The 22,791-nt window shown below is 47.0% G+C and overlaps 1 protein-coding gene across 1 annotated transcript in view; it reads right to left on the bottom strand.

Annotated features, from left to right (window-relative positions):
* Positions 1-22,791, bottom strand: part of SCCPDH (saccharopine dehydrogenase (putative)) — a 496,773-nt gene that overhangs the window by 47,948 nt on the left and 426,034 nt on the right. The window lies entirely within an intron of this gene.

The raw sequence follows: 22,791 nt of genomic DNA, 5'->3' as shown, positions 1-22,791 counted from the left end.
GGAAGAAACATGTACAGTTAATGTAATGCATTTATCCGTGTATGAAATGTCCTTAAGAACAACAACGTATTCTCAGTTATTTTAAGTAGGATGCCACAATATTAATCTCCCTTACACAACTGAGCTTCTGTGCAGCGTCTAAGCACTTGATGGCACTGACATCTATTTTATGCTTTCCCCATCAAAGGTCACTTACCTTGTACGGTAGTCTCCATAATTGGCAATTTTTCTATATCTATAAGCTTGATAAATTCTTCTCTCCAGACAAGGAGGATCAGGAGAACACTTATTGAATGCCTTTTAAAATATGATTTTTATGGTAATTCAATCTTTCAATTTCTAGGTTTGCAACTTAGGCAGCAGGACTTTATTTACCTTACATCTGCAAAAGGCAAGTCTGTTTTAAGAAGTAACAGATTGCGAGGTAAGATTAATGCTCAGAACTCTGTATTCGACAACCGCTGAAGCAATGCAGTGGCAAGTAAGTCACACTTGTCAAATATCTCTACTTGTTAATGGAAACAGCCACACATGTAATGTACATAAGCACTTTGTATTTCTATGAAAGGCACAATGCCCAGTGTTCCTTTTTCTGGCTGACTAGAGAAAAAGCATAGAGCTGCACTCATTTCTTCAAAAAAGACTTTATAGTGAAACAGTGCAAATTTTGAAAAGTAAAAGAACTACTTCTAAGTGAGAATTTGTCGTCTTCTGTAACATGCCGGCTGAGCTGAACTGCTCGATGTTTTTTTGTAACCCTGTATGTGCTCCACTTTCAGATTGATGCACTCTAACATTCCACTTCATCAATTCTAGGTTGTGTCTCAACTATATCAGAGAGCTTGCTTCTAATTTTTATTTTGGGAAAAACATGGTCACTGTGTTGTCTGTTTGAACTAAACATCTGCATGCATCCTAACAGAAAGTAGTTCAGCAACCTAGACGAAGTGCCCAACTCCAAAACTTAAACAGGGCATACATCTGCTCTGAAAATCAAGGTCTCTATTGAAAGATGTGCAGATTAGAGTCCATCTAACAGAACTACATTTGTGATAAGTGAACCAGAGTATGCTCCTTGTGTGAGACTGCATAATACATTCTCTTCTGAGGGTAATGCTAAAAGCCAAAATATGCAGGATGTCGCAGGCGGCGCTTAATTTTCCACTAGTGGAAATATACAATGCAAGCATCCAGACTTGATTAAAAGTTAATCTGAAGGGGGCGTGGTTCGGAGCCGCCATGATTGGTATGGCTTCCTAGGAGCTCCTCTACGGCCCGAGGCGCCAACATAATCTCTGCCGCTTCCAGACCCCGTTATGGGAAACAACTAACAGCGATCACTCATGAAACTCCGCCGCACCTATCATCCAAGCGGGTTCCCGTTCCGAGTCCGATTTAGAGCAATTCGGCTCGTTTCTCTTCTCGGGACCCGCTCGACTCCAAGATGGCGGCATCGATAAGAGCGACGGAGGCTGCTCCATGGAGGGGGAGGGGCAGGCGCTCCTATGTAACAAGCTGCCCAGAGCACCCAGCTCACCCTCCCGTTCTGTCAGGCTCTGAACCTGCACCCGATCATCATACCCGGCAACTGCAGCCCCTAATCCCCTGGGCAGCACCCACCACGCATTTGCCGCAACGGACCCACTGTGAGGTGGGGGAAATCATCGATCCAGAGGGGTCCCTGTGCCGACCCGCTCCTCTGGGTCCCGGAGTCTTGTGCTTCTTTCTCCTTCCCTCCCCGCACGAATAAGGCAGCGCTCGCGGCGCCCCTCCGCCTGTGAGCACCGGACGCAGGTCCTTGTGCCCACAGGGGGCCTCGAATAGAAGGAGACGCACTACGCAGGCATCCCGCCTGAGACCAAAAGACAAACTTCCAGAGAAGCGCCACCTCATCATCCGGATCCCCGGATCAGCGCCCTGCTACCCATGTGAACGCTACGCAGGAGGCATATCACCCGGCACATCCGGCCTCCTCATCTGGGCTCCGGAGCCCCGTGCACCCCAAGCACACCTACGCCCCTAGCACCTCAAGCGCTCGCTACACCGGACTGCCTCATCACCCGCTTCCCGGGGCCCCCGAGGGCTCAATATTCTCCGCTGCCCTCGCCAAAACAGACTCCACGAGGTAAGGAGTGGGGAGGGGTGAATGGAACCGACTGGGCCATGGTCTATAGCCCCATGATATCCGGGCCCCACACCATCTCGCCCACCGGCCACTCCTGGATCCCTCCAGCCGGTCCCAACTACATCCTTGGGACCCAGACACTCTGCTCACCACCCCTTCCCTCCTCCTCTCCGCCCAGGACCCACAAAAGCATTCTATGAGGCTCCCCGCATCCATCTGAGTCCAGAAAGCGGTCACTCAAATCCACCCCCATACAGCTGCCCTCCCGACACTGGGGTCAGGTGGGCTGGAACTCTGCAGGGAGCTCCCAAACTCTGCTCTTGCAAGCTGACACTAAAGTTCCCATCCGGATAAACTCTAGCGCAGAGGCCCGACTGCATCAACATGTCCAAAAGCAGCAAAGCATCCAAACAAGCGGACATTGTTTCCATGATGGCCATATCAGTGGCCGATAGATTAAAAAAGGGGGACCCTCCAGAAGACTCCACCAACATCCCCACGACTACGGCACCCACGCCAATCCAAGATCCCTGCCAAATGGTCACCAAAACCGACCTACAAGACCTCCTATCAGCCATGACCAAAGAAATACACAAAAGCACAGAAGAGGTCACGAGGAAAATCACAATCTTGGACAAGCGGGTGGGCGAAATAGAACACTGAACGGCCGAACTGGAATCTGAGGCCTGCGACCAAAGATTTGAAGGAGAACGAGACAGGGACCGGATTACAGCCTTAGAGGCGAGATGCAACCTCCTAGAAGCTAAGCAGGAAGACGCAGAAAATCGCTCTCGGAGGAATAACATCCGCCTACGAGGCATACCCACCTCCATCACAGACGCTGAACTAAATCTCTACGTTTCTGAGCTCCTTAGGTTCATAATCACCCTCCCGGACACCTCTCCCACAGAGCTGGATCGAGTACATAGAACATCCCCGAGACAGGAATCCAACTTTCCTACAGACGTCCTTGTCAGGGTCCACTTCTTCCAGCTAAAAGAAGAAATCATGCGGGAGGCAAGACAAATGCGACAGATAACTTTCCGGGGAGCCACAATCTCTCTCTCCATCAGGACTTGGCCTCCTCCACATTACAAAAACGAAAGACTATGCGACCATTAACGGAATGGCTATGCGATAAACAAACCCCATACCAATGGGGATTCCCTGCCTCGGTCAGATTCAAATGGAACGGTTCTCAGAAGCAAATCAGCTCACCAAAAGAAGCAATGAAATTCATGGGCCTCGGAGGCTCGGACGGCGAGTCTGGCTCCGAAGAACAGAACCGCCCCCAGCAGGACAAACCCTCAACAGGGGAATGGTCAAAAGCGGGCAGGCGACGCAGACCCCGAGGCCCCCACAAGAAAGATAAACCGGGATGACCAACCATGAACAACCTTGCAATTCCCCGGCTCCCAAGCCTTTGGCGCTCATCCTTTGCGGCCCACCATGTTCGAGGTGAGGTACACCACTTAATCCGCACGGACTGGTAACATGAGCCCCAGACCACCACATGCAGTCTCAACGACAGAACGGGAGCAATGTTCGAGCTTCAGCAAATTCCTTATCCGCGGCCCAGATGGCCATTGTCACGCGCTTAGGTGCCACCAGTTCCCCGGTGGCAGTGGGATGACAGTTCTCCTGCTTATTCTTGTTTTTTGGGTGGCAGGGGGGGTTAATTTGGGTCTCAATGTTCACAGGCCATGGAAGGGGGCACCCACCTCGACGGACATCGGCCTCACACTCAAGACAGCAGTACGACGTAACGACACCTCCACGAGCACAAGGCAACAATCATTCTTCACCATCAGACTCTCGATCCCAGTGGGGGATCATGGGCAGAGACAGATCTATTGCGAAAACAAAAAAACAATGTCTACAGCCAATGACATAATCCTCACCTGGAATGTCCAAGGCCTAAATTCGCCACGCAAACACAAATCAGTGGAATACAGATTGGGACAACTATCGGGAGATATCATACTTCTCCAGGAAACATCTGCTGCAAGAAGATGAAGGCCGGGTGAGATTCAGCAGGTACAAAAGAAGATATTTCGCCTCTGCTGGGCAAAAGAAAAGAGGAGTAGCACTTCTCCTAAGCGATAAAATCCCACTGTCAAAAATTACCATAAAGCGGGACCCCGACGGGCGCTTCCTTCTCCTAAAAGACCTCCTCGAAGAACTCCCGATCACTGTTGTCTCGATCTACGGCCCTAATACAGCTCAAGCTAATTTCATAACAAACCTAACGTCCACCATCACAGCATTCTGCGAAGGGCACCTCTTTATGAGTGGGGATTTCAACAGCATACCAAACCCACATATGGATAAGACTCTCCCCCCCCCATAAATGCAGACTTTACGCATGCCCTATCCATTGCTAAGCTTCTCAGAGAAACTGAAACGGTCGACTCCTGCAGGCTATTCAATGACAATGCGAGAGACTATACCCATTACTCCTCTGTCCACAAAGGATTCTCAAGGATAGACCTCATACTAATCTCTGGAGTCATATTCCCCTGTCTTAACAACGCAGAAATCCACACTGGTATGATATCGGATCACGCTCCAGTATCTGCCACTCAAGCCATCTCAGGCCTAAAGCACCATGTTCAGAGACACTGGAAGATCAATGACGCACTGTTATTAGATATATGCATCAGAGCAGAAACCGAAGAAACCATCTCCAATTATTTCAAAGAAAATACGACAGAGGAATCCCCTATCAGCACCATCTGGGATGCCATGAAAGCAGTCGTCAGAGGCATGCTAATCAGTGCTGGAGCAGAACAGAGAAGAATCTCAAATATCATGTCGGCCAGGCTGGAGGAAAAAGTAAAGCAATTGGGGAACAAATTGAAATTACACAGCTCCAGGAAAACAGAAAGAGCCTTAAGGAAAGCGAAAACTGCGCTGGAAATGCACTTAGCGTTTACAAGGCAATTCTATTACAGCAGAAGTAATAAGGCGAACAAAGTGCTAGCGCAAAAACTGAAAAAACTTTGCTCCCGGAACAACATTCTGAAACTAAGAGGGGCAGACGGAAACTTGCACTACACCGAGGCAGAGAAAATCGAAGAACTACTTAATCACCATAAATCTATTATGTCAGGGGAATCCACCACAATAGACAATCTGCCAGACTACCTGCGTGCAACACCCTCCATCGACTCGTCCCAGCTGGAAGCCTTAGAATCCCACATCACGAGCAAAGAAATCATGTAAGTCATTAAAAATCTCAAAAATGCCGCCCCGGGCCCTGACGGCCTGTCTGCAAACTTCTATAAAAAATTTGCCAGAATCCTAGCACCCCAAATGGCAGCCCTATTCAACTCCTTTCTATCCACGAAATCAGTCACCGGATCAATGGTGGAATTGCTCACTGTATTGCTGCACAAACCTGGGAAAGACCCCGAACTGGCCACCTCTTACCGCCCAATCTCACTCCTCAATAACGACGGCAACATTTTTGCCAAAGTGTTGGCCACCAGGCTGGCTCCGTTCCTGCCACCCCTGATCGACCGAGACCAGACGGGCTTCATTCCAGGGAGAGCGACCCATGACAACATTAGAAGAACGATAAACATCATCGAGAGTGCTCATAGACTAAAAGTGGGAATGGGGGTCATCTCCTTAGATGCTCACAAAGCCTTCGACCTAATCGATTGGGGATACATCCAGGCAGTTCTCGAGCACCTCGGCTTCGGCCCAAACTTCATCACATGGGTAATGACCAACTACCAGTCCCCCACCACGCAACTGCGAGTCAATGGCACCAGGTCACAGACAATCCACATTTCCAGGGGCACCAGACAGGGTTGTCCACTCTCACCACTAATTTTCGCTCTATCCATGGAGCCTTTTGCTGCAAAAATCAGACAAAACCTGAGAATCAGGGGGATACTTGTGGGAAACCAGGAATATAAAATAGCACTATATGCTGACGACTTTTTAATAACTGCAACAAATCTAGCAGAATCCTTGGGCACCCTGTGGGAAGAGATCAGGGAATTTGGGACGCTATCAGGGTTCAAGGTGAATCTCAATAAATCCGCCGCACTCGCAGTCAATTTATCTAGACAAGAAAAAGCCTCCCTCAGCCCACTCATGCCGATCCCATGGTCATCAGGCCCAATCGCTTACCTTGGGGTCCAGATCCCCAATCACCCTTTACGCTTATACTCTAGCAATTTCCCGCAACTGATTAGAGAGCTCCAGAAGGATCTTAAAAGATGGAAACCTCAGGAAATTTCCTGGTTCGGGCGAATTACCGCCATCAAAATGAACCTAATCCCTAGATGGCTATATCACTGCACAGCACTATCAATCCAGATCCCTGGCCCAGCCCTAATTGCCCTACAAAAGAAAATCCAAGAATTCGTATGGGGGTAGGGGGAAGAAACCTCGCATCAGTAAACGAATAATGATGAGGGGGATAGCACAAGGTGGGTTGGGAGTCCCAGACCTGGCCAGATATACCCTAGCAGCACAATTATCCCACGCATTCGCATGGGTCCAAGAATCAGACACACCGAAATGGACGAATCTCGAAGAAGCCTGGTGCCCAGTCCCACCTTCCGCACTACCACACCTGCCCAATTTACAATCCCAAGCTACTAACGGCCCTCTAATAACGACTAGCACCACAGCCCGATGCTGGAAGGCCGCGGCTCGTAGATGGGGCATTCGCTGCTCTCTAGGTCCCCTAACCCCCATCTGGAATAACCGAGAATTCTCTCCAGGCATGTCCCCACAGAACTTCCAATCATGGAGGGAAGGTGGCTTGCGAATAACCAGTGACTTCCTGGAGGCAGGGGCGACCATCTCATTCTAAATGTGCAAAGCAAAATTCGGGGTTAACGAGGGAGAGAGATTCCGCTATGACCAAATCCGACACTGGCTATCCCATAGAGCGACCAGAGAGAAATGCTCCAGAGAACTAACTGGATTAGAACTATCTCTCACGACTCCCACTAACAAAGGCAGAACCTCGACCCCCTACCGACTCCTAGATAGGGCAGATCCCTCTATAAAAGAAAGATACATGCTTGAATGGGAAAAGGACCTAGGCAAAGAGATCGATATTGAATGCTGGGGGAAAATCTGGGCTAGGCTGCATACAAGTTTGCAATGTATCACAAACAGAGAAGGGGGCTACAAACTTTGCTATAGGTATTACATAATCCCTGCCCAAATCAACAGGGCTAACCCAAACATCCCCGGATCCTGCTGGCGCGGGTGTGCGACTCCAGGCTCATTATTCCACATGGTATGGACATGTCCTAAAGCCGAACTATACTGGAGAGAGGTAATCAAACATATCCGCGTTCTTGCCCTTGCTTGGAATTCTACAATATGGTGCCAGAGATTCTCTAAATGCAAAGGGGCAGCCTCCAGAAGACCTCAACCAAAATAATTTATTTAGTAGAGCATCCCATGGCTCTAACTTATTTGCTGCCAATTTAGGTACAACATGAAGATAGATTATGGCACGATTCGGCCTTCCTTGATCAAAGGGCTTACACATACTCCCAGTTTTACATTAACCCTGGGCTCTAGTCTCATTCCTTCTGGGGCGTCAGATGCCCACAGTGGTTTGGACCTGAGCCACCAGTGACAGAATCATTAGCCTGGGGATAGAAACCCTACTACTCTAGTATTGGCATCGCAGGATCGATTGTTGGAGAGAGATTTCCCCAGATGCCAAGTTATGGCGGGCAGCAATCCCTTTGAAGGTGGCTGAATCCATGGGGGCCTGTTCAGTGGGGCGTGCTGGGGGTGGAATCATATACCCCTTAGCGGATGTTGTAGTGACCAAGGGCTCCTCCTGTGCACTTCCTCCTCCCTTCCTATGGGCCTCTAGCAACGTTAGTAGCAGTTTCCTGATGACTGCACGCTCTACAAGAACTTGGTTACACCCACACCCCATGGGTCTATAGGCCTCCTCAGTAGGCCGGTCGATGGTCATATGGTTGTCCTGGTTAATGGCATCACTTGAGGGTTTAGGGGGCTTGGCAGGCCGGAGTGGGGTTAGACGGAGGAAGGAACTAGCCCCCGAGTTTGTGAACAAGAGAAAGTTACTTAACTGACTACTATGGGGGCCTGATGGGGGATTGTCTCCTGGAACATTTTGGGTCAGTCTGTCCCAAGCAAACAAGGGAGGTGACGCAGGGGTTAAGGGAGTGCAGAGGGTAAGATTGGATGGTGGATGCCAAACCGGGATCCAGGCTGTGGGTCAGGGAGAGACTTGGCTCCAAATTACAGCCAGCAGTCTCACTTGCCTGTATCGCCAGCCCTGGATGCTTTATGACGGTTTGCAGATGCCAGACAGACCGACTGGAGTCTAGACTGGAGATGATTGGCTCGCAGACCAGGGCGGTATCAGCAGGGGTTGGGAGATAAAAAGATATTCCCGCTGGGCCCTTTTCCTTGTCACAAGTACTGACACTACACATGAAATTACCAATGACAGGCACACTTTCGTTAGTGAGAAGATCTTCCTGGGCCTTCAAAGGACTTCCTGCACTGGAGAACATATCGAACAGACCGCCCACATTTTTGTACAACGCATGGTTATTGCTCTTGGCTTGGGCTCTTGCCGCTCATCCCAAGGTATCTTGGTTCCCCAGGTGTTGCTGGGCCTTTTCTGTGGGCAAGTTGGCTATCACCGCAGGATCGCCAAGCATGGGCTTGTGCTTGTTGGCAAATGTACCAGTTACCCTCAGAATAGAGTCGATGATACGATGATAACAGCCAAGGATCGCGATTTGTGAAGGAGAAGGTCTTGGGTAGTGGTCTGAGGGCAGAAAAGGAGTGAGGGGAAAGAGGAGGTAGGGTGGGTAGGCGGCTGCTCCATAACCAGGTCCCATGAAGCTAGGATTTCAGGGTATTTTGTCAGGGGCCCGCTACACACCTCCGCCCAAAGCTTCATCACAATCCCCTTCCGCATGTGCTCACCTCAGTATTCCGTGCCCCGTGTTTGTCCTTGAACTCCCCACTACGCCGAACACCATGCTGCCCCAAACACCACGCCCTTGCCCCGCCACAGGCTTCACTGCTTCAGGGTTCTTAAGTCCAGGGGTGTGGCCACAGGGCAACAGGAACCAGAGAGTCGATCCAGGAACTAGCACGGCACCAAACACCACGCCCTTGCCCCGCTGAATACAGTAATGTGCTATACTACACCCTCCCCAGTTTGGGACAAAGGGTTGTGACATCGGCTTTGCGTGGGTCAAAATCTGCCATAAACAGCGTGAACAGCAAAAGGACCAGTGGGCTGCCTTGTTCTACCCCCGTATTGAGTCATTTTGTTAACTACATGGTAGATTCATAAGCATTGGTTTTGGGAGAAAACTATTGAAATGCAATGTATTATTTACATCACTGTCCTTATGGAAAATAGTGGTATTAAATCTTACTTCGGAGAGATACACTTCAACATCCAGTTTGGGATTACCAAACTACATTTGATTCTAGAGTGAATGGTGTTCATAAATTGTAAAAATACTTTCAGTTCATTTTTGGTTCCATGCTATAAAATCAGATATCATCTATATATAGCGCTTCCAAATTACAATTTTGTCACTCCATAAAGGATTACTTAATATATGCGTGACCTCAAAGAAAAGCATAAAGATGTTCGCATAGGCAGGGGCCATTACTGAACCTGTTGAATTCCCAGAGACTTATATGTTCCTTTATAATGAAAGAAGTTATGGAAAAGGATAGTATGTATCCGTTTGATTACAAACCGTTTATTCAATAATCTATTCTATAGCTTCTTAACCCCCATTATGAGGTATTGAAGTATAGAGGGTTTGTACATCCATTGTGAAAAGGATAAGATCACCAGATGGGATTTTTAGACTTTCTAGGCAATTCAAGGAATGTGCAGTGCCTCGTAGATATGTACTGGTGTGCTGGATAATGGGTTGTAAAAGTTGATCTAGGTAAATAGCTAGAGGGTAAAAAAATACTATTTGTCCATGCTAAAACTGGTCTGAAAGGAGGTTGTGTCCTGTTTTTATTAATCTTTGGGAGAGCGTAGACCACTGTTGTATTAGGAAATGTGTTCATAAGAAAATTCTTAGTAGGTATTGTGAATCATTCTTCATTGACAGCTTCATCAAGAATATTTTTGATGAGGAGGTAAATATCTTTGGTAGGGTCAGTGTCCAGTATGATATAGGTCAATTAGACCTTAAATAATTCCAAGCAACTATCAATTACAACAATGGGACCACCTTTGTCTACTGATTTGTAAGTGAGAGCGGGGTCATTTACATGATTATCACTGAGCAAGGTTGTATGTTCAGATTAGATCTTGTTTTCTAGTCATACTTTATATGAGTCAAGTATTAAGAATATTGTACTCAAACATGTTAAGTGAAGTGTTATTAATCTGAGAATTAAAATTGCTCTTTGGGCACATTTCTAGAAAGTCCATACTGATTCATTGGTCAAACTCAATAGGATTCATATAAAAACATTTGCATGCACTTTGCAAAATAGAAATATTTGATATTTTTAGAAAAATAAATTGTGTTACATGTGGGGACAAATGATAAACCTCTATTGAGGAGAATAGTTTGTGCAGTGTCCAAGGACTTGCTAGAGATCTTTGCCACTATGGTATTGGTTACTAGCGCTTTGTGTTGGACCTTAACTTTCTTTTTCCTCCAAAAAGTAGATGTTGCAAGAATATCCGTGGAGTTAAGAGTAGTGTTTGTTTGTTTGGTCTCAGAGTGTGGTACTAGTGTGCTTGTGGAACATTCGGTTTCTCTGTTCATTCGAGTGTCAATACCACTTGTGCTAGCGTCACACTATGGTTCGCTTCTATCCTGTTTTTTATCTTTTGATCGATTACATTTAAGTTTGTTGGTCTGATAGTGTTCTTTCCATGTTTCCACTATATCATGTAGGTGGTAATCCAAAGTATCTCTCCACAATTTCCTTTGTTCTATGTCTTTTTGGTAGGAGTCCAGTTTCCAATTAATGTCATCTAGGTTCTGTTGGATATCCGCATCTGATTGAAAGTTAGCCAACTGTATTTTCAAATCCATGATGTCTTGGCTCAATGTAGAAAGAGATTTGGATAGTTCTTTGATTGTTAGGAGTATCCGATCTAATAAGCATTCAAGATTTGTCCCCATTTCTTTAAAAAAAAAAAAAAAATCAGATCTTTTTTGAGTGAGGTGTAGATACATTCTAAAACCTGTGGGGAATTCTCCGGGATTTAAAATATTGAGCAAAGTGGGATGCGGGAATTCTGGGAAATGTATTTTAAAAGGAGGCGTGCCAGTTGTGAAATCATCTTTGATAGATGTTCATTGGGAGAGGTGGATTTGTCAAGGTGACTAAAGACAGGATTCTTTGTATCCTCATTTGAGAATGCTAATGTTTGGGCATTTGGTTCAGTTAGTTAATTAATATTGGAGAATGGCAATTTAACTATAAAGAGAGCAACATGACAAAGTTGTGCCACACTGCACAGTGATCTACTGGGCTTTTCGCTTTCTGTGGAAATATATGCTCCAGACTTCAGTATTTACTAGAACTTGCTTATTTTAGATGTTATATTATACCTTCTTGATATTGTTTTTTTTCGTCTTGATGCCTTCTTTGCAGTGCTGAGATTATGCCCGAGAATCTTTCTACAATACACTAAAGGTACTTACTCTTTGTATACTACTTTGATCGGCTTGCTTATTATATAGTAGTTGCTTTTTAAGCTCTTTCTCTCCTACTATTTTGTTGTTTCTCTATCCTCAGCTCCAGATTTGCGGCTTGCAGAACGGTTATCCTCCATACTGTTTTGGTCTTCCTGATCAGGTATATTAATTTTATATTGAATAACTTCAATGATTGTCATAAGGTAATAGTTATACATTATTTGTGGTCATCTTTACTGGATGGAAAATTCGGATGGATTTAAAAGTTATACAAAAAAATCTATTTTGTTCATATTGATTGATACGATTTGAATCTCTGGCGAATCTTCTAATTAATATGTTCTAAAATAATTTTTTTTGTCTACATTGTTGAGAGAGAATTAGGTTGCTCCTGGTGAAGGGAAATGGTTACCGAGACACTGAGCATTGTCTGAATAAACTCGACTATTTAGAAATTTCGTTGGGAGTCTGGATAACTACTTTGGAATTCATTAATAATGGATTTTGAATTCTATATATTCTGAAGAATTGATACAAGTTTATATTGGTTTAAACTACATTAAGACTGGCTTCTCCCCAGTCTAAAGGTGCTCCGGGAGATACCTTAATTGGGATTCCACTCCATGTTTTGTACAATTTAAGTATCCAAATACATATGAATTTTATCTGAGTCATCATTACGGTTCAACCTATGTTGTGCATTTGAACATTTTGATTTTTGCTTGCAGACTTTGTGGTGAGGTATAGATAGATTATGACTTCCATACACAGCACTACATTACACATGGCCAGGTTGCCTCTCTCAGACCATGCTCTCCCCTCTGACATCCAGCCTGAGGGTTGTGAAAAAGCACAGTGCAAATGTAGTAAATATGTTGCTGATCCACTTCCGGGGTGCAAATAACGCCATAGCTGGAGGGGTGCCTATGGCAGTGACTGATTTCCTTATATTTTCCTAATTGTAACTCCAGCGTCTTCCAGCTTACCAAGCCATGTTCCCTGGAGCAATCATTGACACATCACACTACTTTCATGAAGGTACTATGACGTACATGTAACGGGGTGTCTTATGATGGTGGGGGTGGGTGCCTCTGGGGATTCAAATGTTTACCTCATCCAGTGAGCTCATGCCACTGGCCCGAGGGCCGTTGTGGGCCAGCTTTCCTGATTCACAGAGACCTCATGAGATCTTGGGACACGGTAGGGAAGCTATCACACTAGTATCGCTCAATGGAGCGATCATTGCTTAACGAGAGAATGGATTTTTACTGAAATGGCCCTTTAAGGGAATAGCGCGCTCAAAAAATATTGTCCCGAGGGTTCGGGCATGTGGTCTTAAGCATCCCTTGACAGATTGTAAAAACATTTCCTGCACCGTACCTTAGTTTTCCTCACTTTTACACATGCGATATCAGGCAGCTGGGCGTGACCATCTTTCTTGTAGGGATCTTATCCGTTGCTGCATCGCCCTAAGGTGAACTGCCCTCGCGGCACTAAATCATATCCCTGGCCCCTGAAGATGGCATCACTCGAAGTAAACGGCCCATTTCACAATCCGAATGCACTTCTCGTGTCACCATTCTCTGTGCGTCAGCTAATTACGTGTCTCCATGAAAATGGCAGGACACCTCTTTCCTCAATAAGTATAAACAAACTGCTTCTCATCAGACAACATCAGAGTTGCTTTTTCAATCGTTTCACTGTCTTTTTTTGTGTATCCTCTGGCTCGTTTCTGCTCTGTTCAGCTTGTAGCCCGTGCAAACAGATACTAGTACTATCATTGCTATCTATTTTAATTTTGTCGTATAATGCAAACAATTCAGCCCTACGAGAACGAGCCGGAGTATTCTGAGGCGGAATTAGTAGAAAGAGACAGATGCAGAAACGATGGGGCTTCGGACGACAGTTGGGAGGATGAATCACCGGATCAAGAGCCTGAGCCTAGTCGCATGGAAGACGTTTCCACATGATGTACCTACAATCGGTGCAAGGTCATGCCAACCAAGGAGGAGAACTGCTGCTGCAGGGAAAACTCTGGATGCTTGGCCTCCATATCTGAATAAGAGACACAACCGCAATGCGTTACCGAGCTGCATGACTTCAGGGCAGCCTGGCTCACAAGGTCCGTGTTGAGGATTAGGATGGTGCTTATGCACGAACTTAGCACAACAGTTCGCCCTTGCAATCCAAGTAACGAGTAAGTGTACTCTAGATGTGATGTCACTTAGGCCACTCAAATGTTATGTTTGTCTCCTATATTGTCGTAACTTTGATCTATCACTGACAAAAGAAGATAGTCTTGCAATTCTATAAATCCCTTGCAGTGTGGGGAAATCATAGTGGTCATCTTATGTGTCTTTCACGTACAACCAAGAAACAATATTTCTCTGTGCCCCAAACGTTATGGAATGCATAGTTGTTCACTTTTGTAATGTGTCTACACTTTAAAGCCCAAGTAGATTGATCCATGAAGTAAAATATGTACTGGCAACAATGCCATAGGATACAAGATTGCATTTTCAAATAAGGTTTGTACATTTATGTTCATTTAAATACAGTTTGTATGTTTCTCTTCCACAGGTGGTACAGGCTGGTGGCCTATTGTGTGCTTACATGGTGGCTTCATGGGAGGCTTAGATATCGTGTTCGATGAGTAATACCTGCCTGTGCCATTCAAGCCAAATTCCCCAGCGACAGCGACTGTGCTGCAACCCAAAGTATACAATGTGTGGTACAGTTGTGCTGTCAACATCAGCAACAAAATAAAATACAACAGAACTTTACTGAATAGTTTCAATTTTTCAGTGAATCATGGGAACACTCACTTATCCTGGCAGGCTGGGAACGGCCAAGGTGCCGGTTAGGTCAGTTTTTCTGAAGTCCAACTAAGGGCTTAGTAAAACCATTCAACTGAGGCAGTACAAGACTCCACTCTTAGTATAAGGCTCTCCAACCTGAGTTCATGGTAGCTTAGACAGAGCACCCAGGCTTCTCTTAGGAGGGAGAGAGGGCTGTAGAATCAGTGCAAATTAACTTGTAATACAAATGATCCAAAGAAACACTGAAACACTTTGTATTGTAAAAATAAATGATTTATTTAAATACATGTAGGCCCAGATAAATTTAGGGGTCAGTAAGTACTAAAACATTATATGAAATCACAGTATAAAAACACAACACTATACTTGAAAGTACACAGACCCAAGTATAGACCTTATTTGAAACCCCTGACAGTAGTTCTAGTGAAGTCAAAACCTTTTCATACACATTCAGTATAGGTCACACCTATTCTTGGGGAGTAAAAGCCAATGGTTACTTTTAACAATTACATTCAGTAATGCAAGGGCAGTAGATCCTTCCAGTGGTATAATGATTCTCAGTACAAATCACTTAGTAAACTGGACAATATACTTTTGGTGAATAGTGCAATACTTATTCTAGGTGCAGTAAAAACCTATAACTAATTGTGTGATAACACACGGTTAGACTAGGCGAGTAAAACCCAAGGATGTAATATACAATTACAGGGGCTTTTGAAATCAGGGAACTCCAGATTGAAGTAAACTTATTTTTGGATGGCACAAAGCTAACACAAGGTAAGTAAAACCCACATACTTTTTTTAACCTCACAATGGAGGGGAAAGTAAAACCCAATGCTACACTTTTTCTGAATGAATCAAAGCTATTCTAGGTAGGCAACAACCCAATACAGACTTATTCTGTACAGGCTAGCAGCAGGTCAGGCGAAGCAAGACCCAGTTGGGAGACACAAATACAAATATCCTCAAGGGACTAATCTGGTGATACCAACACTTTACTTTTGGGAAGAGGCACAACCTAATAACAGGAGAGTAAAATACCTTCACATCTACTTTCTATTAGACTGGCAAAACAGTTGCTAAGGAAGAAATGATGTTAACCAATACTTTTAAGAATAGTGCATCACACATTCAAGATCAGTAAGAACTTTTTCAACTGTTTACTCTTGGAGTTACATTTATCAACCAACTCTTTACAAGTAAGTAACTTTTAAACACTTATTTTCTTTTCTAGGCAGAAGTCCCAATCCCTTGAAAGTCTTTCCCTTATTCTTGGAGCACGAGTGTTCTCAGTGGCAGAATGGGGGGTCACTAGGACTAGTGACCAACAGGAAGTGTCAGAATAGGTTCTTTAGCAGAAAAAGTCAAGAGTTCCTTAGGAAAACTGGGAAAACAGGCAAGTACTTTACTTTAGGGTTAGAAGAGGGTCCAGAGGCTTCGCAGAAGACACCCTAATAGGATTCTGAGAGGCCTCCCCATCACAGAAAACAACACACAGTTACACGGAAACCCTAACAGGCTTAAGGTAAGTACATTCCCATGCCACCACAGTACCTCAGCATTGAAGAAGATTTTGCAGCAGGAGAACTTCAGGGAATGCAGCCTACCCGGTCAGTGGATTCCTTGTCGTGGTGACTGAAAACAAGACCTCAGAAGGAACTTTGCAGCAGAGATCGATGAATAAGGCTCTAGGCAAGGTTTCCCTCGCGACTGAATGCGGTTCTGTGGATTAGGCACCTTTTGAAGGTGCATAGAAGACAGAAAATCGCAGTTGAATTCTCGTCGTTACAAAGGTCCAGCACACTGTTGAGGGGACTTTTCGGACTCGTTTCGTGTCTCTGGAGATCCACCAGGATGCCCACGAAGTTTCAGCGAGATTCGGAAGACTGTGCACTGCACGATGACTTGAGGTCCCAGGGTATTGGGGTCTCGCAACAATGCAAGGTCGCAGCAACGCGTGGGATGGCTCAAAATGCAGGCCTTCTTGAGTCCAGTGGGTCTCCTCACCAGGCTGTGGGTCGGGTCGTTTTTGCAGTCCCCAGGTCGACTGGAAGGGAATAGTTTCTTACCTGTAACTCCATTTCTCCAGCATTGGTATCTTTCATGTATTCACATGCTTAGAATATTCCCCGTCAGACTGGGACCCCTCGGTACACATCTATAGCCTTTTCCTATAGGAAAACTTCAGACACTTTTGTGTCCTATCTACGTCCTTTTAGGACCCGCCTACGCATGCTCCGTAGGCCGTCCCAGTATAAGAGGCCCACCCGCGCGGCTCCCTTCAGATTTCGGCCCCTCCGAATGAAGGGTCAAACCTATCAAGCATATACATTGCATTCCGGGGAGGCTGGCGGGCGCATGTGAATCCATGAAAGATACCAATGCTGGAGAAATGGAGTTACAGGTAAGAAACTATTCCCTTCTCCAGCATTGGATCTTTCATGGATTCATATGCTTAGAATAGATTGTATAGTAGTAAAACCTGAAAACGGCGGTGAGAATGTAATGTAATATACCCTCACCACAATACACAATGCATAGGTACACCAGAAATAAGTTTACTCATAACTGTACTTCCATAAAGCATACGGTCACCAACAGGTAGAAAAAACAAAACTCTCCACAGTGTGGAGCTTACCTTATTGAAACAGATGGCGCAGGACTGCTCTTCCCATCTGCACCTCGTCCGCATGCTGCCTGGCAAGGCAGTAGTGGCGGGTAAACGTGTGGGGCACTGACCATGCCGCAGCCTGGCATATGTCCGTTAGCGGAATTCCTGCCCATAATGCTGCTGAGGAGGACGTTGATCTTGTAGAATGGGCTCTAGGATGCCCTTGCAGCGGCCTTCCGGCCTTGGAGTGGCAAAACGCAATCGTCAACGAGACCCATCGAGCCAATCCTTGCTTAGAAATTGCTTTTCCTCTCGTCGACGGACCATATGCGATGAACAGTTGTCGAGTAGACCTGAGTTCCTGTGTACGATGTAGGTAAAATTTAAGGGCCCTCTTAACGTCCAAGGTATGAAGAGCTTTTTCTGCTGCCGATGATGGGGTCGCCAAGAAAGTAGGGAGAACAATGGACGAGCGTTTGTGATACACTGTAGGAACTTTTGGGACGAACGTAGGATTAGTTGCCAGAACCACCTTGTCTTTAAAGAATCTTAGGTATGGCGGGTCTACGACCAACGCTTGCAGTTCCGAGATTCTCCTAGCTGATGTGATAGCAATTAAGAATGCCAACTTCCACGATATGAATTTCATGTCCGACGTGGCCATAGGCTCAAAGGGTGGTTTCATTAAGCCTGCCAACACCATGTTGAGACTCCATGTTGGTGGGAAACGTTTTACCGGGGGAAAAGTTCGAAATGAAGTGTTTCACAAGTCTGTCGCTGAATAGAGGAGACGACTGTCTCTTCCTCGTGAACCTAGAGATGGCCGCCAGGTGCACCTTTATCGAAGTGAAAGATAAAACCCCCTCTGCCAAGAGAAGCAGGTAAGGTAGAACTTGCTCCGGAGTCACCTTCCACGGATGTAGGCCTTGTTGTCCTCGACACCATTCACAGAACCTCCGCCACTTATAGGTGTAAGATTTGTTGGTAGAAGGGGCCCAAGCCGCATGCAGAATTTTCTGACAATCCTCCGAAACGTTTAAGGTACCGAACTCCGAAAAGTCAGGAGCCAGGCTGTAAGGTTGAGACTGTCCGGGTCGTGATGCCACACTGTGCCTTTGTCCCGGGACAGTAGGTTCGGGACTCTCGAAAACGCTATTGGATGTTCCAGCGACAGGTGAAGCAGGTCGGAAAACCACAGTTGCCGCGGCCAGTACGGTGCCACTAGAATTACCCGGCAACTGTACCTGCGTATCCACTGTACTGTCCTCAGTATGAGGGGAAACGGAGGAAAAGCAATAAGGAACTTGTCCGTCCATGGGAAGGAGAATGCCTCCCCCATGGAACCCTCCTGAGGCCATCTGCTTGCGAATTGCTCGCATTTCTTGTTTTCCTTGGTTGTGAAAACGTCCAGTGGGGGGTGACCCCATTTCTCGAAAACTCATCAGCTGAACTGTGTCCATTTCCCATTCGTGTATCTGGGCCATCCTTCTGCAGAGGGAATCTGCTTGCGAATTCCTCACTCCCGGGAGATGGTGAGCCACGATGGAAATCTCGTGCTTTAATGCCCAATGCCATACTTTCTGGGCCTCTATGGAAAGAGTCCTTGATCGCGTCCCTCCTTGTTTTCTCAAATAAAACATGGCCGTCGTATTGTCCGTCAGCACTCGTACTCTCGATCCCTTGATGTGTGGTAGGAACGCCTTCAATACCCATCGTACTGCTCTGAGCTCTAACACGTTGATGTGTAGGAGTGACTCTGTTTGAGACCAACGACCTTGCATTTGAAGAGTGCCCATGTGAGCTCCCCAGCCAGTTAGAGACGCATCCGTGACTATGGTTAGCTGGAACTCCGGTTCCTGTAGGGGTACACCGTTGTTCAGGTTGTGGAAACTCTGCCACCACTGAAGAGTCCGAAGCAGTTTGTCGTCGTCGATGATTATCTTGTCTGACCACGATCCTTGGGCCCGTGTCCACCGGTCCGCGAGGAATTCCTGGACTGGCCTCATGAATAGGCGACAGTTTGCCACCAGATAGATGCAGGATGCCATGGCTCCTAGGACGGAAACATATTTCCTTACTGAGAGCCTGGTGTTTTGCCGTAGTCGGCTCGCCAGTTGAGTTTTGAGGTTCTGTCGAGGGAAGGCTTCACTAGCCCCGACTGGGTCTCGAACTGTGCCCCCAGGAACACCAACGTTCTCGATGGCCGCAGAGAGGATTTTTCAAAGTTTATGGCAAATCCCAGCTGTTGTAGAAGCTGCATGGTGGCTTGCAAACTTGTGTTGGTCGACGCTGGGGAGGATCCCCTTACCAGCCAGTCGAGGTATGGGTATACGTGGTGGCCTTGCTTCCTTAGCCAGGCCGCTACTGGGGCCAGGCATTTTGTGAACGTTCTGGGGGAGGTCTTGAGCCCAAAGGAAAGAACCGTGAACTGGTAGTGAGTCCGCCCTATCACAAACCTCAGGAACTTCCTGTGCTTCCGACACATTGGAATATGGAAGTACGCGTCCTGTAAATCCAGGGACGCTAGAAAATCCCCTTCTTGAACGGCTCGGATCACTTCTTGCAGCGTGAGCATTTTGAATTTTAGGCTCTTTAAAGACTTGAGATCGCGTAAGTCTAGAATGGGACGCCATTTGCCGTTCGGCTTTTTTACGACGAAGTATCTTGAGTAGACTCCTTGACCTTTCTTTGATGTTGGAACTAATTCTATCACGCCCTTTGCTAACATGAGTGTTACCTCTTGTTGCAGTACTCTCAGATGGGAATGAGCGGTGAACGCAGGTGGAATGTGCGGAGGGCTGTGCTTGAATTGTAGAGAATGCTTCTTCCTTATTGTATCCAGCACCCATTGATCCGTCGTTATTCGTTCCCATTCGTCGACATAGGCTGATACTCTTCCCCCCAGAACGGTGTTTTGTTCATCATTGCTGATCTTTATTTTGTCTGTCTCTCGACGACGATGGATAGGAAGGTCTCTTCCTGGACGTCTGGAAGTTCCGGCGTTGGTTTGCAGTTTGGGAAGCACGCCTGTATCCCTGGGAGGGGTAAGCCGACCTACCAAAGGATCTGTCTCCTGACGCAGAGAATCTGGAATTACCTGAAGCCCCTCAGACTTGTAGCTTCGGCCACTCTGGAGGGCACCCAATGAACGTGCGGTGTCCGAGTCCTCTTTCATTCCCTTTAGGGCCTCGTCTACCTTCTCTCCGAATAGAAGGTCTCCCTCAAAGGGCATATCTAATACTTTGTATTGTACCTCTGGCCTGAAGTAGGTACACTTAAGCCATGACGGTCGTCGTAACACGACCCCATTATTGACTTGCTTGAAGCTCGACTCAGCGAGGTCAACCGCAATGTTTATTGCGTGATTGGAGGCTTCCTCACCCTCTCGGACAAGTAACATCGCTGCCTTCCTATGCTCTTCCGGAAGATGATCCAGCAACGGAGCCAGCCTGTGCCACATTTCTCTGTCGTATCTGGCTACAATAGCCAGAGAGTTGCGGCCTTTACTGTAGTTGCTCCCACGGATAGCACTTTTTTGCCGAAGGCATCCTGACGTCTTGCCTCGTTTTCAGGCGGAGTCGTGCACTTGTGCTGGGCCTTCGCTTTCCTCGCCGCTGCCGCCGACACCACCGATTCAGGCATTGGTTGGGAGGATAAGCACTTGGGGGTAGACTCTGGAGCCTTAAACTTTTTCTCAAGGCGTCCTTTTCCCGCCGGCTCCGAAAAGGGGTGACGCATTGTCTGCAAACCCTCCTTCGACACGTGGTCTAGTATGGGTATTGAGAACACTGACCTTCTCTTACCCATGTGGTCGAACTAAAAACAGTCCTTTTTCTGGTCTTCCTGGGACAAACCAAATTCCTTACACGCCTTCTCCATTTTAGAATGGAATGATGCAATATCGTCCGGCGGGGGGGGGGAGGGGGGGAACGGGTGAGCTGGGCTTCTTGGGGTTTCTAACTCCACCTCTGACTCCCAGGTTGGATCCCTGGAGGGGGATGATGAGCTATCCGACATGGCTCCCCTGTCAGACTCCGAATCTGGCAGCTTACCTTCCTCTTGGGGTGCCTGTGGTGCTGAGACTGGCGTGCGTAAGTGCGTCGGTGGACGGGACGGGCCCGGCTCGTCGACGGGTGACTGTGGCAGGTTTACCTGAGGTAGTCTCTGGTCCAACGACTGTACTTAAGACTGAAGCGTGGACAGAATCTCCAACGACAAAACAGAATGAGGATTGAGAAGAGGGGCAGACACCGGAATTCCGGATCCCCTTGTCGACGACTTGTCAACCACTCATAGCCCGAGGTCTGCCGGGCCAGCTATTCTCCCGCTCTAGTCCTCCCCCGAGGACAGCGACACAGCCTGTTCCTGCAGTAAAGTATCCGGAGGGATCGGATCAAAAACTTCAGGCTTCCTGTAGAACCTCCGTTGACGAGGCCACCGTCGCAGTCGTCGGTGGGACGGTGGATACCACATGCGTCAGTGGTAGGGTGGAGGCCGATGACTGGACCGCCGTCGACGACGGTGGCTTAGCAGGTGGTTTAGGCGGTCCCGCCTTTTCCACACTTGGCCTGCCTTTACTAGACTCTCGACTCGTGGTCGATCTATGGTGATCGCCCGAGGAGGATTTCGGCCCTTCCTTGTCATGCTTTTTTGATGAAGATGACGATTCTCTCGACAAGGATTCTCTAGCTGAATGACTCCGAGATGACTCTTTTTCCGTCGGTCGAGATTTCTTCGCCGGTGGTTCTGACGAGGCAGCGCGGTATGATGTTTTCGCCGATTGTGTGGAGCCTACCTCCGAAGGGGGGTATGCCCCCGCTCCATCATTCAACCATGCCACCAGCCGTTGATTTCGGTCTTTGAGGGTCTTTTGAGAAAACCCTTTGCATATGTTGCAGTTATCAGCCGAATGATGAGGGTGGAGACAGTATATACAATCCATATGTCCGTCCCCCTCGTAAACTTTTTTCAAGCCGCACGTCGCGCACGGACGGAACAGCGCTTTTCCTGACATGGAGGAAAATTTCAGCTAACTCCAACTCCAGATACACAACCTTGTACAAAATAGTAAGACGACGCAAGGAAATCCCACTACTTTGGAGACAGTTGAAATCTGAAGGGGAGCCACGGGGGCGGGCCTCTTATACCGGGACAGCCTACGGAGCATGCATAGGCGGGTCCTAAAAGGACGTAGATAGGACACAAAAGTGTCGGAAGTTTTCCTATAGGAAAAGGCTATATATGTGTACCGAGGGGTCCCAGTCTGACGACGGGGAATATTCTAAGCATGTGAATCCATGTAAGATCTAATGCTGGAGAAGGAAGGGTTACTGCAGGCTCTGGTTACACAGCAGCTATACGGTCACTGGAAATCATCTCAGCCGCTTTTCCTTCATATTCCTCTTCGGTTTTTGTTCGAGTGGTCGACTTTTCTTCAGCTTCCAGGTTCGCAGTATTTATCAGGAATTATAACACAACCTCTGCATTCTCTCCCCGCATTTTACAAGAAAGGATTATCTGGTTGTCCAATCAGGACAGCCAGCCCCTCCCACCCCCCCGCTGGGA

The sequence above is a fragment of the Ambystoma mexicanum genome, chromosome 4q, assembly GCF_040938575.1.
Source record: "Ambystoma mexicanum isolate Mex_15411 chromosome 4q, UKY_AmexF1_1, whole genome shotgun sequence".
NCBI classification, from domain to species: domain Eukaryota; kingdom Metazoa; phylum Chordata; class Amphibia; order Caudata; family Ambystomatidae; genus Ambystoma; species Ambystoma mexicanum.
The sequence above is the reverse complement of the archived record's forward strand: the minus strand, read 5'-3'. Positions and strand labels throughout refer to the sequence as shown.